The sequence below is a fragment of the Oreochromis niloticus genome, unplaced genomic scaffold (genome assembly GCF_001858045.2).
Source record: "Oreochromis niloticus isolate F11D_XX unplaced genomic scaffold, O_niloticus_UMD_NMBU tig00008108_pilon, whole genome shotgun sequence".
NCBI lineage: Eukaryota > Metazoa > Chordata > Actinopteri > Cichliformes > Cichlidae > Oreochromis > Oreochromis niloticus.
In genome coordinates, this window is record NW_020328979.1 from 145,265 (window position 1) to 168,074 (window position 22,810).

Below are 22,810 nucleotides of genomic sequence, written 5' to 3' on the forward strand. Positions count from 1 at the left end.
TCATAGCAATCATTTATTGTGGATGAAGAGTTGAAAGACTGGTGAAAACATTTTACATGAGTGTGTGTGTTGTTAAATCCTCTCAATCTCAACCTTTGACCTTTGGGCTGAAGGAAGAACAACACTCGGTGTATAAATGCTCAGTCAACAATCTCTTTATTCCATACAACACTTTGACCATAAACCATCCGGATGGGGAGATGTGCATGAAGAGGGTCACAGCAGATCTCGACGTGTCTGACCGTTTCTCACATTCTTATAGCTTCAGCCTCCCTCCAAAGTAATAAAACCTAAACATCCACATTCTTTCTCTCTCAGTGAGTCTAAGTTATGACCTTGGCTTCCTGTGCAGTATGTTCTGTTCTTTTCTAATCAGACAAATAAGGCCATGATTCTCTGAAAACAGTATTTCTTATAACTCAGCAGTATAATGCATCATAAAACAATATCATTCATTCACAATAAATCAGCAGTCTAATGTAATACAAATCAGTTTAATAAATGTAATCGTTATCACCTTCTTCTAAGTCAGAATAATGCAAACTAAAACTACATAATAATTTCACAATCTTTAATTAGGGGTATAACGTGGCATAAGATAATATAATAATCTCACAGTGTGTCAAGTCTGTGGAAATCTTGTTATTTGCAAATTTTATCTAACTTCACATCATATGTTTTGTCGAGTCTGCTAACTGAAACAAAGGCTGGTGTTTTGGAATTATTACACTTGTCAGGTGATAAATGTTGTCCTCTTGGTAGGAAAAAATTCACTTTAGACATTCTTCTTGTTTTTCACAAACAGGAAAAATGGCACAGAGAGGAAATCAGCTGAATTCAGTGAAATTCTCTTGTTCCATGTTTGGATCTACTGAAGGATCCGGTGACTACAGCCTGTGGACACAGCTACTGCAGGAACTGTATTAAAGGTTTCTGGGATGAAGAGGACAGGAAGGGAATCCACAGCTGCCCTCAGTGCAGGAAGACTTTCACACCGAGGCCTGTCCTGGAGAAAAACACCATGTTAGCAGCTTTAGTGGAGCTAAAGTGGAGAGTTTACATAGCTACATGCTTGCCTGAAAATATGTTAAAAGTTTATTTGGTGACTCAGAAAGAGTAATAAGAGTAATATTAAAACTAAGTAGCTGCCGCCATTATTGGAAACTGGAATTGGCTGGGCTGCGCTATGAATTCTGGGATAGTTTGGGCCACGAAGGATTCACCCGACCCATCCTTCAAATCTGGGGAAATGAAGGACGCATTTGTCGGCTGGAGACTGCTTCCTCTTCTTCGGGTTTAACAGCAGCCGGCATCCTTGTACATGCAGTGCTGCCAGCCTGGATATCAGTAAACCTGCTCCTGCATCTGAGACTTCCTGTGTTGGTCCAACAGTTTCCCAGTCTGTGATCTTTTCTGTGCCTCAGCTGGTAAACGTAAATGGTAGCAGAGTGCCACCTGCCATAGTTAAACTGGCTAAAATGCTGGACTTAGTGCCTCACAAATAATGACTCAGGTTGGATTTTGTGTTTCACAGCCATTTCTATGTAAAGCAGCTCACCATGCTTTGGTGTCAGTCCCTGTTAACACTGTTGTGGTATTGTTACACCCTTGGACTGTGCAGTTTATTCTGTGATGGCCTGTGAAAATACACCTGCTTCTGTAACCTCCTTCTGAGCTGAGAGTTACTGAGTTTGCTAAGCCTGAATCTGTCTATACAAAGACTCTTTCAAAGACTGCTAATTCGAACATGGACAGCTTAAGAACAGCAGAGTTGCTAAAACCAGCCTGCCGTACGTCTGTCTCCTGAAACTGTGTTTGGCACCATTAACCTAGTTTCCCCAGTGACTGTTACTGAGCTCCGCTCTGCACCTCCAGTTCCTGTTCCCAGGGCAGCTCGGGCCCAGCTTTCCTTGCACCCACCCATACCATAGGTCAGTTTCTAGCTCTATTACCTGTTCGGGCTGTAGCTCCACTGCTGAAAGCTCTAGTGAGCTTATTCAGTCAGCTGAGGACTGCATCTTTCTGACAAAGAGGACGAGCATCACAATTTCCCCTCAGAGGTGAAAAAGATGATGATAAAGAAGACTGTAACACATTGTAAAGGCGGCACCACAGAAGGAGACTTTAATGTGGCTGATACGCAGAGGTGGCAAAAGTACACACATGTTGTACTTAAGTAGAAGTACAGATACCTGTGTTAAAAATGCTCCAGTAAAAGTTAAAGTACTGATTCAATGTATTTACTTAAGTAACAGTGAAAAAGTACAGGCTCTGAAATGCACTCAGAGTAAGACAGTAAAAAGTAGCTGAGCTCTGCCTCATGAGCAGAGAAAAAGAAGGAAAATAAAAAGTGGCTCTATTTTCTGTTGCCTACATTGTAGAGGGCGACTTTGTCTCTAAACAGGAAAATGAGGAGTCAGGGGTTAAAGTGGATTCAGCAGGTGGAGGAACCCTGAAATCAGCTGTAATGGCTCAGTGTCTGGAAAAGATCACAAATCACAATCATTTCTATTGAGAGCTCCAGTGGATTTTCTGACTGTGCAGGCTGTGATCAGCTGACCTGCTGCTCTTTGTGGATTTACACAAGTGAATTCAACCAGATGTCAGCAGATGTTTTCATGAGTTGAACAGGCTGATTTCCATCCTCTACACTGACAGTGTTTATGCTGTTTTTAGATTAGACACTATTCAGCTGCTATGAAGGTGGAATTCAGTGAATCTAAGCATCATGAGCTTAACTGCAAATTCATCTCTGCTACACTGGATGTAACCAAACTCTGAGCATGAAACCACAGCCACTGTCACCAGTCACACACTGTTCTGTACTTTAAATCCATCACAGTGCAGCAAACTAACCTGTTCATCCTGCAGTAGCATGCAACCTTTAAATAACACAGTTAGTCTTCATCAGTTTGTTTAGCAGCACGTTTCAGAATATGAAAAAACATAATGTCACATGTACAGACCCAATATTTGATTTACAAACAGAGCTTTAAATGTTACATGTGAGCTTTACTCCCTCCCTGTGAAACACAGCAGCTACAACTCACTGTGAGACAAACTGCACATGTTTGTGTGTTTGCTGATGTTTGTTGAGCTGATAGAAACGTTGCATTTGAAATTTCCTCACACTTAAAGTTTGATGATTGAAGGCTGTCTTCATCCTGCTCTCTCACTCTTTGTGTCATCACCCAAAAGTTCAATGTTGCAGTGAAACAGAATTTACAAAGACAAAAACAAAAAAAGACATGAACTGATCCATATCAGTTCATAACAATATTGCACACAGGCTGCAGCTGGACACTGACAGGTAACATCATTTTCACCTGCTGTCGTCTGGATGTGGAGCTGCACAAACTCTGAAGCCCAATTCCATCAGAGTAGGAACAGAAATCTTTAACGAACTAAAATAATAAATTTCATCAGCTTCTCAGCCCCTGAATACAAGCAGACTAGTGGATCAGAAGGTGAAAGTTAGCTAATAATCTCTAATGTTTTGATGCTATTTAGAGAACAGATAAAAACAAGCAGACACTTGAGTCACAGCAACGTCCCCGTATTATCAGGACAGTTTGAACTTTTGCTGTATTTCAGTTAAAGTGTGTTTTAAATCTGCATCACTGATTTGTGCCATGAAATGATCTCTTCATCTTCTTTCTGCCACAGCAAAGAAAGTCTTAATTAGGCGATTAATGACAAACCAGCCTCTGTGTGAGCGCACTGTAACATCATGACATCATAAACACTGCATATGAAACTTGTTCTCATCTGTCCTGTATGTCATCATTAGACAAGTTAAGAAAATATAACGTTTAATGATAATTCCAGAAAATAATACTAACATGTGGTATTATTACTAGTATTAATATAGTAGTAGTAGTATTTTTAAAGGTGCTCTGATTAAATTTGGGGGCGCTTGAACACCTCATAGGAGGAGTTATGAAAAAAGTGAAACCAAACTGAGCAACTTGTCATAGTCGACCTGGCCCGGTTCTAGACAAGCATATATGAGGGGGCAGACCGAAATGTAAAGGGGGCAAATGGTGGCAATGGAGGCAGGAAAGGGGTGGGGGTTGGGTGGGGTGTTCTTAATAACTGTTTTTGTCATGTAACTGGATTGCACTTTGTCAGGCCTCTGCCCTAAGACTAGACCAACCTGGGTGTCCCACCTGCAGGCTAAACTTCTGCTGGTCTAGCTCGTAGGGTCACTGAGGCACGCAAACCCCCGCTGACCACATTAAGGTGGTAATCCATCAGGGGGAAAACAGAAAAACAAAACATCAAAAAATAAAATAAAATATTTTTAAAAAATAAGACTTCTCAATATAGTGAATATTTACAAAACTGAAACGGGTTGGCACAGTAATGAAAAAAAAATCACCATGTCTTTTCCTACAACTCTCAAATTAATTTGTAGAACAAAACAGATGTTTTCATGCTTTAAGCTTATTTGTTTTGCAAAGAACTGAAGTCTGTTTGCAACTAAACAGCTCCACTCTCCTTCCTCCTCAGTCAACTCTACAACAACAGTCTCCTGTTTACCTTTCCAAAAAACTCTTACAGATTCATCCATATCCAGCTTATTTGTTATGGACTTCTCATGGACCAAGGTCACCAAATTCCTCTTTCTCTTATGTCACAAAACTAAATAATCTTTGCTAAAATCGCTGTGATTACATCAGTATATGAAACGATGAAACTGTCGAGCAGAGGCGGAGGCAGACATGTGAAACACCTGGGGCTTAGCCCTAAAGGGTAGTATGCATGTGGGATTTTTTTTATTTTTTGGGGGGGTGGGGGGTAGAAACGACTGAAAGATTATTAGGCTCTTTTTTGAGTTTTGTTCAAAAAAGAATGACTTCATATAGGGAAAAATATATATCACATATGCAGGACACCTTAAACTAGCTTTTTTTAATTAAGCAGCAAGGCAGAACAAAGTCGGGCTGTATCAAGACACGAGGACTGAACCCCAGTTCAACCAGACCCAGAACTGATGTGGAATTAAAATCAGGACTACAACAGTTCAAAATCAGGACTACTTAGGATTTAACCAAAACAGAGCCAGAATCAGAACTAGATGATCGTAGCACTAAAAATCATCATAGATTTTATAAGTACACTATTTAGATTGAGAAAAGTTTATATAATTATTTAGCCTTATTGTGCAAACAAGCCTGCATAACTTAATAAATGTAGAATTTGAAAAATAACAAACCTAAAAAGAAACACTAGGTACAAGATACATGAGTACCTATGATACGGTGATACTTGGTAAACAACCATTTGACTAACATGTGTGTTTCACCTGCTCTTGTTCCATCTCTGTTCCTCTCTCTCCCTCTTTGTGCTGACAATCATCAAATATACAGTTGAAACCAGATATTTACACACTCTTCAGCTCAAAATACAAACACTTTTTTAATTGTAACATCAAATCAGACTAAATGTTTATTTTTTTTTAGGTTGATAAATATAAAAAACATGTTTGTTAAATTTAAAGAGTAAAGAGTAAAGAGAGAAATTGTCTATTTCTTAATTGTAAATGGAACCAAATTGTATTCAAAATTGAGCCACACTTATGGAGCTCCACAATTCTTTTCCTGGTGTTTTGGTTGACAGGCATATAAGGCAAAACACAGGCTCTGTGTTTTGCCTTATATGCATCCACAGGTGTGCCACCAATTTACTCACATGGACTCTACGAACCTATCAGAAGCTTCTTCAGCTCAGAATGGAATCGTCTGGAGTTTTCTTATTAATTAACAATAAACTTAGTGTATATGTACTCCTAAATTTGATGAAAGTGATAGACAGCTCTGTCTCTCTTTATTCTGACATTTAACTAATTTAAAAGATATTTCAATATTTATTTATCTAAAACAAAACAAGTTTACTCTAAATTGATGTTTAACAGTAAAAAAATGTTGTTGTGTTTTCCATAAAGTGTATGTAAATATCTGGTTTCAACTGTGAATATACTGCTGTGTATTGAAATTCCTCTTGTTTTGCATAGAAATATACTGAACAACATACAAAGCATAATATATAAAATAACATCTACCTGAGTTTTTTCTTTGAAAGAAGCTCCTTATGTCCATTCTTGTATGTCAGTGCATTACTGAAACCGATTTATTTAGCCGTGGAGGGAAACAACTGAGAATATGAAATAAACACACATGTAAGCTAAGACTCTAAAAAAACAGCGTTGTTGTTGTTCGACTTTTCATTTCGCCATTTGTTGATTCACTTGAAGAGCAAGTAACGTAATATGGGTCAAGTGATCAGTTTGATATCAATCTTTCGTGATAAACCGTCATATTTACATTATTTGTACAGTACGAATGATTTGGTTTGGTACCTGGTTGAACTTAAGCTCTCCTCTGTCTGCCTCGCTCCGTTTCTCCAACAGCGCACTCGCAGGCAGCAGCTGCCCCGCCCCTCGCTCAGTCGCTTAGTGCCTGAGCTCGGATCATACCAATATTAGGGGGGATTTACGCACAGTCGTAAATTCCCACAGTGTGCACTATGTGCTTCGGATATTGTGCGTAGTTTTTGTTTTATACAGTTGTCAGCCAGGCATCTAACTATGAAAAAATTACACTCCAAAAGACCCTGGGCTTCTGAAAAAAACAACCCGGGCTTAAGCTCAGTAAGCCACCTCCCACCCGCTTCGCCACTGCTGTCGAGTGCGGAGTTGAAATCTGTGATGGGGCTTTGTGTCGCGTCTGACAGACACAAGTCCCCCAGTCGGCTGCTGGCAGCAGACAGGCTCACAGTGGTGCTTGTGGGATTGAGAAACACGTCTTTTTCCAGACTGAGGCTACGTCCACACCAGCCCGGATAGATCTGAAAACGGCGTTTTTGTCTGAAAACGCTCCGCGTCCACACTAGTGTTTTCAGCTGTTTTCACAGAGTTGTGCGTCCACATTGAAAAGGCTGAAACCCTTACGTCCCAGTACTGCACATGCGTGAAACGCAAGACGATTCGACCTGCCTCATTTCTGTCTGTCGCTTATTTACTTTCCGGCTCTTTGAAACGTCTCTTTGAAAAGCGCAGAGTTTTTTAAACGGACTAACAATGAGGTGGAGTTGTTGCTGCGAGTAACACAAAAGTACAAAGTTGCAAAAGCGAGTGAGAATTAAAGAATATGAAGAAAAGCTCTCTGGAGCATGTGCAGACTGATATTAATCTTTAATAGGGCCGTCAAAATTGAAAGCAAACAAAACTACTGCTGTATAATGCCCTCCGCGATCTTGGTTGAAGTGGTCACATGACTGCATCACATGACTAACATGCGTCATCAGTGTCCACACTGCAACGCAGAAGCACCGTTTTCAAATGTATGCATTTTTGACAGCGTTTCCAAAACGATGCGTTTTCCTTGAGCCAAAACGCGTCTCAGCGAAAACGCATTAGTGTGGACGTAGCCTGAAACTGTGAGAAGAACAATGAGCGAGTCCTCCACTGTACACATATAGTTGTGTTTCTTTGTTGTTAATTATCTCACGAGTCGCTGTTATTCCTGTCAGCCACCATACGGACAAGTTCTTTGTTTACAGATGATTTATTCCACGTTCACCAACAGGATCGCTCAGCGTAGTCATCGTGAGAACTAACCATAGCCAATTATATCACTGTCTTATACATAAATATATAATGCTACTTTAACTTGTCTCACATATTCAGTGAAATTAAATAAGTTAAACCATCACGTGACTAATGATGTGTCCACGATGCCGATGGGGGCAGCATCACAGGCATCGGCAGAAACCCCCCCAAAATAAACATAAAAAAACAAACCAAAAAACGCTCATGCTGCCCCGACATCAGCCAGCGCATTTTGTGAATGGCATAGGCACCGATCGGTTTTCTATCGCCCATTTGCTGGGAGTAAGGGCGCCCTCCATTTGCAAGGTGTGCCTGCTGCTTGCGGCACAGGAAGGAGAGGGCGGGGCAGCGGGGGATTCTCTGGCTGGCTGGAGCAGCGTCTAATAACCAACTCGCAAAATAAACAACAAACACGAAAACACCAGACATCATGATACAGACTTATAATTTGCACCGATGTTTTTTTCAAATTCTATAAAGTGAGCGCGAGAGCCCTCGGTGCGCCTGCTCGCTGCTGAAGTCAAAGTAAACTTTATTTATTGTCTCTCTACATACAGTCCAGTATATAGAGAGTTTACAGTAATTTACAGTTTGATGATTTAAAGTCTCACACACAACCTGTCAAAAGGGGAGGGGCCGGCTGCTTCCAAATAGAGCACATTTCATTCATAATGTTGTAAATCCAAGCCCATTATGTATTCATGATTTGAATCCTGGGTTGTGCAAAATCCCAGAAATAAACCCCAGACAAAGCGAATTTATGTACTAAGGTGTAGGTCTGTTAGGTTATGTTGTGGTAATCCTCGAGTTGAGGGATGTTTGTTCATACTGGAGTGCAAAATTAAAACCAATGTAAGATGGACAAGAAAATTTCAAAGCCATCAGGTGCTCAGTTTAGAAAAAAGGAGAAAAGAAGAGGAGGAGAAACGAGGAAAAGATACAGGTAAGCAGATGTGTGATTGGATAATGGCAGGTCATCCTGAAACAATCAGAGTCAGAATCAGAATACTTTATTGATCCCTGAGGAAATTATGTGGGTTACAGTTGGTCCAAGAAGAAATGGTAAAAATAGCAACAGCAACAGACTAAACCCCAAACAATACATTATGTTACAGATTTTAATATTAATTAGTCAGTGTCAGTTGTTGATGTGTCCTGTTCTCATTGTATAGCCGTTTGCATTCTATGCATACTCTCTCTCTCTTCACATGTTTCTCTGGTGAAATTCACTCTGCATTGAATCAAGCTGAAGTTCAGTGTCTTCCATAATCACATTTCTGATGATGTTTTCAAAGACTGAGGTGAGGGCAGCAGGCCTGAAGTCGTTTAGAACTTTTGGACGACTAGATTTAGGAAGAGGAACCACGACAGCTTCTTTCCAAAGAGAGGGCATGAACGATTTATTCAGAATAACCTAAAATATAGGACTGAGTTCTTGAGCACAAGTGTAGGAGGCATATGAGTTGTTCCTTTTTGTTTTGGATTAAGAGGGTTGGTTTAAATGCACACCTTGTATTGGTGCACGGGTGTGGGGCGTGACTCGTGGGTGTGTTAGGTGATAAATGTGGTTGCACTCACCTGTTCGCCGCACCTGATGAGCAGAAAGGTAGGGTGAGCACGAGGGGAAACCTGTTGACCCCAGCTTGAGTCATTTTGATGCATTTTTGTAACTTGATGTATGTTTTATGCACTAATTGATGCCATAGGCCGATGTTGTAGTTTGGTGTAGTAATTGGTGTAATTCTTTGTGAGTTGCAGTCATTGTGTTTGTGCAGTCTGTGCATTTGTTTAATAGTTTGATGGGCTGATTTGTATAGTGGACAGTAACATGTGGAATTCAAGGAGCAAATAGTGCAGAAGTGCATCTCATGTGTTTATTGTTGTCGTCATCAGCGTCCTCATGTTTAGCCTGCTGCGGCCATTTGCTGGAGGAGCCACAACAACTTGTCAACAGAAGAGTTTGTAGGTTTTATTGGATTATTTATATATAGTTTGATTGGTGAGTTTTATGGTTCGCTGTTGCCTTTTAGAGTAAGCCTGTGGCTTCACACAGCTGGTTTCAATCAGGAGTCTTATTCCCCTGTTAGGTTTCAGCAGTTTCACCTGCATTAGGCGTTGTACTGATTTGCTTTCTAGTTATTGTGCATCAGGCAGCTGAAGCCATTGGCTTGGGAGTACCGCCGCAGTTTGTGTTTAAGACAGTTTGTCTTCCTCACAGCTGACAGTAGGAGGTACATAAATACCCATCGCCAGTATGTACGGAAGACTAGGCTGAGTTAGTTAGGTTTAACCGGCAGATTAGTGCGGGATGTTACTCCTGTTAATTGTGTGTGTCCAAGGTTTATTGAAAGGAACGTCATTAATTTGATGTGTTGGAATGAAGCTCTGTGGCATAGGTGCAGTTCAGCGTTTGGATTTTGTAATGTTTGAGTTATGAGTTATGTGAGTTTTGCAAACAACAAAGTTTTTTGCAGCTGTTTACCTAAAAATGCAGCCAAGGCGTTTTTTAAATAAACATTTCAAACTATTTACAGAACAATCAGCTGTTCTGCATTACATTTGATGCCACACAAATTATTTGTGCCAGTGCAAAAAATAATTTCTGTCCACTATTGTCAAGAGATGTATTCTAAAACACTTCTTCAGTTGAGAATCAGAGAGGAGAAACACAGTTTTACTTGTATACAAGGGCAGCACAGAGCAGGGCTCTGTGACACGCGCTCTGAGACTGCCCTGGTCTTTATTTATACATCAGTGGGTGTTTGTTCCTTACATTGGAATGTTTATGTGTGTGTATGTGTGTGACCCCATAAACGACTTCCCTAAACCTGCTGGTCTGGAAAATACAACAGTTCATCTATATGTAAAAAAGGCACTTAGACTAAAACTGACATAGCTACGTTTATCCTACCATAAAACAATAAAAGAAGGTACGACCTTTCCCATGCTCCAAGAATGTGGGGGGTGAATACCAGAACACTCTGGAATCACACAAACCTCCTAGGATGAGACATTCTTTCAATATACCATCAACTACATACTTCTAAACACAAATGATCACATGCAGCATTCTACCATAAGTAAACTTATATTATTAAAAGATTATACTGAATACCAAGTAATAATTTTATATTGACATTCCCTCCTGTTGTCAGTATAACTTTTAAGTAAGATATCAGTATGTAACATCTTGTTGTACATTTTCTGTCACATCGTCATTAATCACACAAAGTCTTCATGTTCCAACAGGTCAGAGTCTTCATCATCATTCGTCACGGCTATGTTTGCAGCAACAGTGGAAAATACTATGCGGTTGATCATGAGTTTTAGACATGGCAGGATACATGTTACAATGACACAAAATAAAAGTAAAAATATTCCAACTCCAATAAGTGGTCTTTTTAGCACCTGTAGCCAGGAGCCAGTGTAAAGTCAAGAAAACCAGTTACTTGTATCACTTACATAGTCCTGATTTTGGGCCTTCTGGATCTCTCTCAAAGTGTTCAGGGCGTCAGTCATGTTTGATGAATGTATATTGTCTGGTATGTAAGTATGTGTGTGAATGCCAGAGTCTCCACAGACTACTAAGGATCAAACTTCTATCTATCTACAACTAATTATAAAGCCCTAAGCATATATGAGTAGATATTTGTAAACATAAATGACAATCAATAATACAAATCTAACATTCTCCCCTTTCGGCAGTTATGCTAGAAAAGTCCCTAGTTATGAATACCTCATGTCTGACAGTGTTAATGCAACCATTTTTATACCCAGCATATGTAAACGTACACAGTTTGACAAACATATTAGCAGTTATCCAAGTTCTCATTGATCTCCTTCAATGGTAAACTGCATCCTACAAGTGAACAAATGAATTGTTAATGCTCAAAATAAGAAATTAACATTTTCAAGATCACTCCAGCTTGGTGGTGCTCCTCCGCAAGACATGTAAATCACGTCTCTCTGCAGAGTGGTTTAAGTTCTGCAGGGCGTCATAAATGTCTCTTCCAGTTGTTTCTATCACTGTCCATAGGACCAGAGTCCAAATGTATGTAGAATAGACATTCAAACATACCAGTTGAGTTTGTTGTTTGTCAACATGGGTCTCAGTTATCTTGAAAGCTGCAGACCTCGTCAGCACTCGAGTTTTATGGCCTCTGTCCTGTGGGGGACATTTGACTCCTCCATTGTCCATCCTCTGCAGGAAAACCCTCTGTGGAAAGGGTGCTGGATCCAGTTATCTTACTGCTGTTATGATCCCAGCAGTCTTCAGTGTGCCATCGTATGCACAGTATAGTGACACAGCATTAGGTGATGTTCATAGGAAACTGCTGTCATTACCACCATAGCTTCTGGTTCCTGTGCTTTTCACAGAATCATGATGCCATCCTTGGACTCCCCCTGCGTTGTCGATGGAGCTTGGCACGCTCCCCTCATCCTTCAGGTGTCCGTCTGTCGTCCACAATCTCCTCTGTTGGCCTCTGGAAAGCCCCCTTGGCACAGCTCTCATTCCAATGCAGCTTCATGGTCCTTGCTGTGGCTCCGGAATCTGATCTCATGATGGGCCCCAACCAGCTCGACCTTTGACCTCAACCACTGCCTGGGCTGTCAGCTATGCCTGGAATGGTTCTTGCTTCTCACTGGGCCTCTGAAGATTTCTCAGGAGATTCCTTTCAGCAATACTCTGACTGCTGCACCTGTATTTCCTTGCTAGGAGGAAAAACTTCTATTTGGAAAGCATGTCAATCATCATCAAACCACATTCTTTAGTTCAGTGAGCTTCATTTATGGACCATCAAAGCCTCATCTGAACATGGATGCACCATTTGCATAGGTTTAATACCCGTAAATGAACTGTTAATCACACAAAAATCATAAAAACATAGTTTAGAAAACATAGAAAAGATAGTTTCATGTAACTCTGTAATTCTGGACCCCTCCTCTTGATGCATGGACACTCCCATGAGTCAACTTGTCAAACCTAGATTCCTGTCTGAAAGATTTAGGTTAGCTAGATCATGTCCCAGGCAACATCAGGGCGTCTCCTCTGGAGCAGCACCACCCCGAACCTATAACCCTGCAATAAAAGATGTTAGTGTGTTTTGCATATTAAGTTTGCTTAAAACCCGGCTCCGCCAGTAGCCTGCATACACACCATCATGGCCTGGAAAACAAGATCTGGAAGTGAAATCAAACTCCACACTTATAAACAATTGTATCATAAGAGTAATAAAGCATTCAGCATCAGCAGGACAAGTATCATGTGCAGGTTTTCTCAAATTAGAAAAATACAATTATTGCCATAATTTGCCTCAGACATGGATCATCCCATGTACTCAGTTAACATTAATGTAATCGGTGACTTCCCTTAAGCAAAGTCACTCCACTCAGCTATCACCAGGAGCTCAGTAGTGGCCAGCTAATGAGCCCCATATTAAACTATTCCATAAACACTGCATCTCTTATTTGCTTTCTCATGTTACTTGTCCGTCTCTGCTGAATCCTCTACATGCACTCTTAGAAAAACAAACATTAACAACACACATGGACAATCCTGGAGGTCAGGCACAAGTTGACAGGTTCCAGAGGTGCTATAAAAAGGCCATAAAGTTAGCCATCCATAGCTGTGGAAAGAAGTGACACTAGTTTCAACACAGGAAATTTCTCACATATTATTCACATCGTCAAAGTAACCTTTAACATTTCCCCTACAACACAGTGTAACAGCATCACCAACTCATAACCTGTAAACACAGTTTTCTTCACACATAAACCCAGAAATCCTGTAGTAGAAAAACATCAACCAGCCGTCCTGATATAAATCACATGATCAACTCACATGAAGAACTGTAATGCTGTAAAAAAGAAAATGCAAATGTTAGCGCTGCACAGGTGTACACACACTTTCTCACAGTGATCTCTGTGAGCAACACAAGGTAGTGAATAACACCCCTGGTAGATGCACAGACACAGAAAGTGGCATTTAAAAGGTTAAATCGGTAAAGCCAAAGCTCACGGAACCTCGAATGTTGCTGTCATCTTTCTGCTCCTGTAAAAAGAAACACACATAGATTCATCCACCCTTTTGTCAGGTGGGGGTTAACTTCGCACAGTGATATCAGTCAGTCTGTCAGCTTCTGTCCGCTTTTACCAGTCAGTCAGTTTTTTTTCTCTTTTCTCTCTTCCACTCATTCATTCATGCATTCATTCATTCTTTCTTTGCTGTTAGTGGAACCCATCGTCGCATTTAGTTTCATCACTCAGCAAAATGACGTCATTTCAAAAAGAAAAAGAAGAATTTTAGATTGGATTCCCTCGCTGAATTTTGGGCAGGGACTCTCTTTTTAATTGTCCCAGATAAGTGACTTTCTCCTGAGCCCATTTTAATGGAGAAGCTCACTTGCAACAATTTTCTCGACGACGTGTCGTATAGCGCTTCTGTTCCAATCGTGCAGATCTGCTCAAACAGAGATTATCAATAAAACTTTCAGTGCACTGTGAAAGTATCAAAATAAAAAGGCCTCGTTAAGTCATGACACAGGCTCCTCATCTCAGGAGGGTAAATCATACCATTAGCATGATTTATCAAACCATCATACTAATTGGCAGGCTCAACTTCACAACAAAAGAAAAATCATCAGCTAGATAAACTCCAAACCAACCATCAGCCGCACAACACACAACGTAACCCTAATGTCTTATTAACTATGAATTTAATCTGTACTTTTTACTCGTTTAGGCCACAGATTTTATTAAGTTTTCCTTTTTCCCTTCATCATAAAACATGTGACATGTTGTCATGCATTTCGCAAAAAACTTTTGTTCTTATGTATTCAGAGTTGTGTATCTGGGTGCAGGATTCACTCGCACATCACAACAGGAAACTCAGTGTTTTAGTGTCTCCACTCCAACAAACTCCAACACATCCCATTCACTCGTGCTAGAATTCAATCACTTTTCATTAATCTAAGAACGACCAACTAATTTGCATATCAGCTATTAACCCACGAAGTTGTCAGGACAACAGAAATGCATGTTCAAAATATTATCACAAAAATAGAATTTCCCTCTGTTGAAAGATTTTTATTATGTTTATGTTTATGTTTAGAAGTACATTTCATTTAAGGTTTTCTAGATGTGTTTGCTCTTTTTACTAGAGAAGTTATGTTGTGCAAGCTTTGTGTGCTTTCCAGAGCTCTCTGACTTTCACACCCACATCCTGGGAGCATGGGAGAGGTCACACCTTGTCTTATTGTTTATTGTCATTTATACTTAGAAATGTTTACACATATATGCTTAGAAGTATATAATCATCTGTAGATTGAAAGAATGTCTTATCCTAGGAGGTCTGTAACAACTCTGTGTAGCATGAAGAGGGGAGTGCGTTCACTCCTCCTCAGAGTGTTCTGGCATAGATCACACGTCTCCTAGGAGAGGCCGTATCTTCGCTTGCTGATATATGGTATAACAAACACACGTATATCTGTTTGAGTCTAAGAGCCTTTTGTTTAGATGTACCGTTAGACTCCTGGCACCAGCTTTGGGGAGTCTTCCTGAGGTCCCAGGAAGACTCCCACACACAGATACACATATACACACACACTCACACGCATACCAAGGTATACGTTATATGTTAATGAATCTATGCATATTCATGTAACCACAATAAAAGAGCAGTGTTACGGGAGAGCAACTGAGAGCAACTGAGGTCAAGCGAAGGAACGGCGCCTGTCCAGTTCTCTCCCGTGCACGTTAATTTGTAAAACCTGTCTGAGTGTCACTTATTCCAATCTGAGTTGCATTACAGGAAAACTCCTGACACCCTCATACAGTAAATTACTTGTGCTGCATCAGTCAGGCAGAAAGCATCTCCCAATTTACTATATTAACAACTAAATTTTTTGTCTGATCACTGGTTGGTCAAACCAGAATCTTTTTCCCACAAAAATTAAGCTGTTGTCCTGCAACCTAGAGAGTTAACTGTCAGCATTGGATAAATTCAGCATTTGATAACAAGCGTCTGCTAAATTTACACTATTTTAACACTAATGAGAGATAACAAGCTGATTTTCATTGCATGTGTGTTTGTGTTATTAGGCAGGTTTAATCAATGTCTGTGGAGCTGCATCTCCAGCAGGGCATGTTCTTAAAGCTGCCTTTCCTACACACTTCTCTCATATTATTTGATCATTTTTTAACTAATGTGCTATGAGGCCACTGGTCTTTGCATCACACGAGGTGACTTGGACAGAATGATAAACAGACTCACATGCTCAAGATGTTGTCTAATCTTCATGAGCTCTCTTGTGTTTGTGTTAGTAGGGTTAATGCATGTTCTGCTTGTGTGTGTGAGATTTTGTATATGTTTCTTTTTGCAGTGTTTCAGACTCCCTCACAATTTTCCAACTTAAGCAGTCAGTTTTCTGTTTCCCAGGTTTGCTAACCCAAATTTTGATTTCCCACATTAACGACAGCACTCTGTGTTCTCACCTCCTCTCACTCTGTTGTTCTCTCCCACTTCAACAGTCCAACAGCCGGCAGTTCTTCTTCAGCTTTGTCCTGTTCCACTGTCTCTTCTTGCCTTTTTCTCCGAAGGTGGCAAATGTCAACCTCCAACAGTCTCCTCAGTTCTCCTCAAACGTTCTTTTCACAAGCACAGTGAAGTTGCAGCTTGTTAGAAACACAGTGCCATTCATCCAATCAGTCAGGATGATGGGTTTGCTTTTCTTCTCCGATGCTGTTTGTCCACACTGCTGCTGCTTGCTGGGACTCTTTGCTCAGGACTTTGCTGCTGTCTCTTTATCTGCCATGTTATTGCTCTTTGGAACTGCATTCCTTGTCTTCAGGGAGGAGTGAGAGCTCGCTTGTGAGTTTGAGAAACACATGGTGCTGTAAATAAGTCAGCCAGAAACTTGGCCTGAACATTTCCAATGATCTTAAACTATAACTTTATTCCGACTGCTGCATGTGGAAAATCGATCCAGGTCTGCTTTTCATCTGAAAGTGACAAACTAAGACATTTTCATTATTATCATCACTGCTTAACCAACACACAGAACTCTCTCTGTTGTTTGTGAACTCTCCTTTCTTAAAAGCAGAAAATGAGATTGTAGTTGTTCTTGGCTGATAAACACAAAACCTTTTTCCTATTATTTTCCATCTACAATGTAGATTCTGTCTCTTTTTTACTCTTTTTTTCTTTACACTAGCTGGTGACCTGCAGAATCACCGCTCTCACAATTTGTGACAATTACGTTTACACAACGCACACACACTGCGATGTCAGGCACATTCACACTCACTTTTTTTTCATCTGCGTAAGAAACTATATGGCTGATGATATGTGCCATGGTGATCCATAAGTATGATCACAAGTTTATTTAATTATTTTCCAACCCAACAAAACAAATAAACAAAAACATGATGCTGATGCTATGAACACTCTACACACATGAGTCAAGATAAGGAAAACTGCTGCGCATTAGTGGTGGGCGGATCGATCCAAATATCGATAGTATCGATCCCAAGTCGGGATCGGTATCGGATCGATACTGGCCTGGTTAGATCGATTCTTTACTTTGAGTTCTGCTTGCTTGCTACGCTGTGCTTTCGGCAAAAACGAAACAGCCAGGTCGCTGGACTCGCCGCTCCTGTGACAGCGGAGAGCAGGCACACTTTGCTCCCCCCCCCCCCCCCCCTTCTTATGTTTCGGTGTTGCGCTGACACGTCACGTGACTTAGACACTTTGGGGTTGTTAAGTTGTTTACATATTAATAATATATATTGTTTTTGTTGTTGAGAATTTTAATTGTCATTTTTGTATTATAGTTTATCAACAGTATTTTTTTTAATTTGTTTACTGGTTTGCGTGCACTTAAGATTTAGAAAAAAAAAAAAAAAAAAAAAAGATCGCCACCACGGCAGACCCGATGGCATTTTCATGCTTCGCAGCATCATTTATTCTTACAATAATCCCACGGTTGCTGTAATAGTACATTCAACGGTATGTTCTGCAGCTCTCCCGCTGGCAGCCGTACACATCACCACCACCAAACCTGCAGCGGCATCGCAGAACACGCCCTGCCACATATCCCCTTGCCAGCTTCACCCCACCCCACGAGCAGGCGAGGGAATCTGCCCGGACCGTCGGCGCCCCATTCCCCGGCCCAGCGACGGGGAAGTGTCCACTCTGGCGGTCACCCGCGCCTCCAGTGGAAGCCCGGGAGCTGGCCTGATGGCCACCCATATGGCAAGCAGAGGCGGCGGAGCAGGAGTGGAAGTGAGCCGGGGCTCAGAGGCAGCTGGGCAGACGGCCGAAGCGGACAGCATGCCGCCCTCAGGCAGGACCCCGCGCACCTCGACCTCCATCTCCAGCTTGGCAGGTCCCGCTGGCGCGCCAGCCTCCGGCTCACCCCGAGCCGCGCGCTGTCCACCCTTACAGTGATCACACGGTTGCTGTAACAGTAGCCTACATTAAACGGCTGCAGCCTTCCTGCTGCCAGCTATACACATCAACACCAAAAACAACAACAGCACAAGCAGCGCACAGGTTTTAAGCCGGTGAGGCATGATTGTAGATGCAATGAAGGTGAGTCCATCTCACCTGCAGCAGCATCGCAGACGGCTGCCACAATAATAAAGCATTTTTTATTTAATTATAAATTAATTATTTCTCCTAATTATGTCCCGGATTTTAAGTAATTAATAATACAAAAGGAAAAATCACAAAAAACACTTAAGGTCATGAAAATTAATTGCGATTTAGCAATTCAATGAGGCATCCACCTTGTTTATTGAAAAGTATTGGTATCGGTATTGGTATAGGCGATACTGGCCCGTATTTACTTGGTATTGGATCGATACCAAAATATGCAGTATCGCACACCACTACTGCGCATCTGAAAGAAGAAGCTGAACTCACGGATACGCTACATACTCGAGTTATCATAGTTCTGTTTCTCTCTCTTTGATGAGTTCTCAGCAGCTCCTGATCTGATAATGTGTAGCTTGCTCATCAGCTCAGAAGAGACCGCAACGCAACCTCACACAGTGGTTGCGTGCTTTGCCCACAGTGGCAAAGACTTACACTTTCATATCCAACTCAGCTTCTCCATCATGTAGTTTTCAGCTGTTTCATACAGGGTTCAGCATATTAGTTGTTTTCATAGCTGTGCTCTACATCTCAACAATGGCTCATATTAGGATGACAGTCTTTCAAACAGGTCAAGTGCCTCTCTGCACGTCATTAGTTTAAATATTTGCCTATTTTACTTCATCTCATATGTCATTGTACTAAATTTGAGCAACCCTAAGCTTAATGCAGATTACTTTTAACAACTGGCACAGGCTGTTGTTGATCAGGGCAATCTAAAGAATCATCTAAACATTTTGTGTCAGCAAGGGGTGGGGAAGCCATTCACCAGAGCATAGCTTAACTGCTGCTGATGTGGGCTGGCCTTCTCCACACGCTCTTCAAGGCTGCTGTGTTTTCTGAAAATTTCTAAGATTTGAATCTCTTCCATTTATAAGCCTGCGATTAACCGCACGGCTCAGGTCCGCGTGAAACCCGCGCGACCGTGCTTGCGTGAACCCGCGCAGCTAAGGAGCCATCGCTCTCTTTTGTTTAAATACTTTGCGCTGCCAGCAGCGAAGTCCAGTCTGTCAAACTCTGACGCACTCTTAGTTGCTTAGGAACCCATGATAACAACAACAGTCAGCGTCACAGACCACGCAATCTACTCCGCACTTACTCACACAAACACACTCAACACAACAACAACAACACAAAATAGGCCTATAACTGTCCCCAGCCTGCGTGAACCCGCACGGCCATCGAGCTCCTGGACTCGCGTGTACCCGCGCAGTCACTGAACTTCACCTGCCTGCATGAAACCGCACGGCATAGGCCCGCGTGAAACGGCGCGGCCGTACAATTAAGGAGCCGTCGCTCTCTTTTTTATAAGCCTGCGTGAAACCGCACGGCTCAGGTCCACGTGAACCCGCGCAGCTACAGCGCTCTCCTTTGTACAGTACTTACTTGGTGTCGCTTTTGCATTAATCTCGAATCCCGTCAATCATCATCCAGCGAGGAGAAAAAAAACAGACAGCTAATCCACCGGCCCGATGACGAATTTTCACGTCTCGGGACATTACTACAGGAACTTCTATAAGTCCTGGCTGACGTCTTTCGCTGTGTCTCTTTTTCCCCTCGGTGAATGTCAATTCTAGGGATCCAGCTCGAAGGACCAATTAATGTTGGGTCTGTCTAGCACAGGCCCACCGCTGGAACGAGACAATTTAACTACACCGCAAAAGCATTGAACACCAAGTAGGCAAAGTTCGTACTCATGCATGAGGGAGACCGGACCGGAGCCAGATGTCGTTCCGCCCACTTGGCCACCGTCGGACTCTCAACCAGGTTCCCCATAGCACTCCTTTTATTGTGGTTACATGAATACGCATAGGTTCATTAACATATGACATCTTACATAGGTATACATGTGAACAAAGAATACCGTGTGTGTGTGTGGGGGGGTCAAACTGTGACCCCAGGAAGACTCCCCAGAGCCGTCCATCTAAACAAAAGGCACTTAGACTAAAACACGTTTATCCTACCATAAAACAATAAGACAAGGTACGACCTCTCCCATGCTCCTGGAATGTGGGGGGTGAATACCAGAATGCTCTGGAATGCACACAAAGCCTTTTACAGCCTACTGAAGATCACACATCCTATCACTACACAATCGATTATACACCTCTATGTATATGGCATCAATATTTCTAAGCATAAATGACAATCACAATACAAAAACCTAACAGCATATCTGCCCTTTGGTTTCACCTGCACAAGTGCTGAGGTAGGTTTCCCTGCAGAATCGTTTTTCCCTTCGTCAAAGGCAGCGCTGGGCTCTTCAAATCACGGACAAACAGTCTCCCACATTCTTGATTTTTAGTTCACAAACACTTCTTGTAATGGCTAACTACTCCTGACATTTTGGAGATATACATACTATACTATACTTTATACAGTAAAGTTACAGCGGGATACAAATAACATCAAGCTGATCGTGACGATTTGTTCCCCCAGTTCAAATCACAGACAAACAGTATCCCACATCTGGTTATGTTTTTAAACCCATTTTGCACAGAGAGGCATTTTTTGAAAAATGTATTGATCGCAATGTTGAATATTATTACACAGGAAACAAAACAAGTACACGTAAAATAATCACATCGTGACGCCTCTGCCTTTGTAAATAGAGGGACAGTAACTGCGTGCGTCTATGTAAGCATGTAAAACCTGCAGATAGTCAGATTAACAGTATTTTGTCTCTATCTGCCATTCTGCAATTCATCTCATGTAAACAATAACGTGGCGCACAGCATGACGTGAAAAAAGGCACATACCTTTGACGTTGCGTGACGAACTCTGTATTCCTCGTCCACACGTAAACGCAAAAAATGAGTTTTCAGTGATTCGAAATGCCGTTTACGTCTGAACGAAAAAGCTGCGTTTTCAAATATACCCGTGTAGGTGCGGACGTAGCGTAACAGAGTTAGTAGTTTATTTTATTACTACCTGTAATTTATTGCAGTTTACTTGTATTTGCTTGATTGTTTACTAAATGTTTGAGGTGTGAAATAAACCGCAATGGAGCAAAATATGGGTGTGTGTGTTTGGAGGATGTGTGCGTGCGTGTGCACGCGGGGGGGGGGGGGACATTTTTCTTGTACAACAAAGGCCCAGGAAAAAAAGTTTGGGAACCACTGGACTAGAAAGACAGAGCAGATTTCTCCTGTTTTGGCTTCCCTTCATTCCCTTCATACAAACCTCTTCTACTGTGACAGGTGTGAAGGAAAAGGTATCAGTAACCAGGAACTACGAGCAGAGTTGTGTGCAAGAGGTTTACCATCAGATACTGTGCTGAACAAAGAACAAGAAGCAACAAAGTGTTTGTTAAAGCAACATTTCAGTTTTGTCTGACACAGGAGTGGAGTCGATATTTAAGTGAGGAGGTAGCTCTGAGGAGTCACAGCTGGCAGAGACACTTTATAGTTTGCCAAAACCTCCTACGGTCGTTTGGACTGTCAGTCGTTAAAGTAAAAAATAGTCACATTGGATCTTGATGATGGAGGCAGTAATCCGATTACACAGCTAATGAAAACGTAGCCAATCAGCATCAGAGCCAGACTTCCTGCCCAGGCCTGGTTTCTCTCATGTAGGAGATCGGCTGGTACTGAACCAAACCAGGCCTGTCCCGACCTTTCACCCTGACCTGGCAAAAAGGGGCGTGTCTGTCCACAAAGTAGACACAACTCTCCTGTAAATATTCCCAAACTGACATTGTCAGCCTGTTTAATACGACCCCAGTTAAAACTGATGCGGGGCTCGGAGTGTGAGATTTTAGTTTCTCACCAGAGGTGGGACCAAGTCATTGTTTTGCAAGTCTCAAGTAAGTCCCAAGTCTTTATCCTCAAGTCACAAGTCAAGTCTCAAGTAAAGTCAAGCAAGTCGGAGTCAAGTCGCAAGTCAAGACAGACAACTTTCAAGTCAAGTCCCAAGTCCGAAACTTTGAATTTCAAGTCCTTTCAAGTCTTTTTTTTAACCCTCTGGGGTCCCGGGTATAATTGGCCGTTCTTGACTACTTTTGATTTTACTTCTATATTTCACTTTTAAAATATGTTTTTCTTGCCTTGTTTGGTATCATTATTTACAGCACAACCTCAAATATCTGAAATTTGAGTTATTTTTTTCATTTTGGTATACTATATTAGCACAGTTGATCTAAATTCAGACAAAAAATTCAGAATCCGAGTAGAAAAAAGTTATATTTTTTTACATGTTTAACGAATCATTTTCATAACTTGAAATGCAAATAGAAATTGTACATTTCTAAAAATTATGCACAAGTTTTGCAAACAACAAAGTTATATGGTACTATTTACCTAAAAATGCAGCCAAGGCCTCAGGTGTTTTTTATATAACCATTTAAATCTATTTACAGAACAATCAGGTGTGCTGCATCAAATAAGAAGGCACACAAATTATTTGTGCCAGTCCAAAAAATGTAGTTTGTGTTCAGTATAAGACGGAGGAGAACACCACAGGCCTAAACCCTGCAGGTCTGACAACTGGAGGTGCAACAGTCCAGTTTTCTATGTGGAGACAGCGTTTACACTGGAATCTGCCTT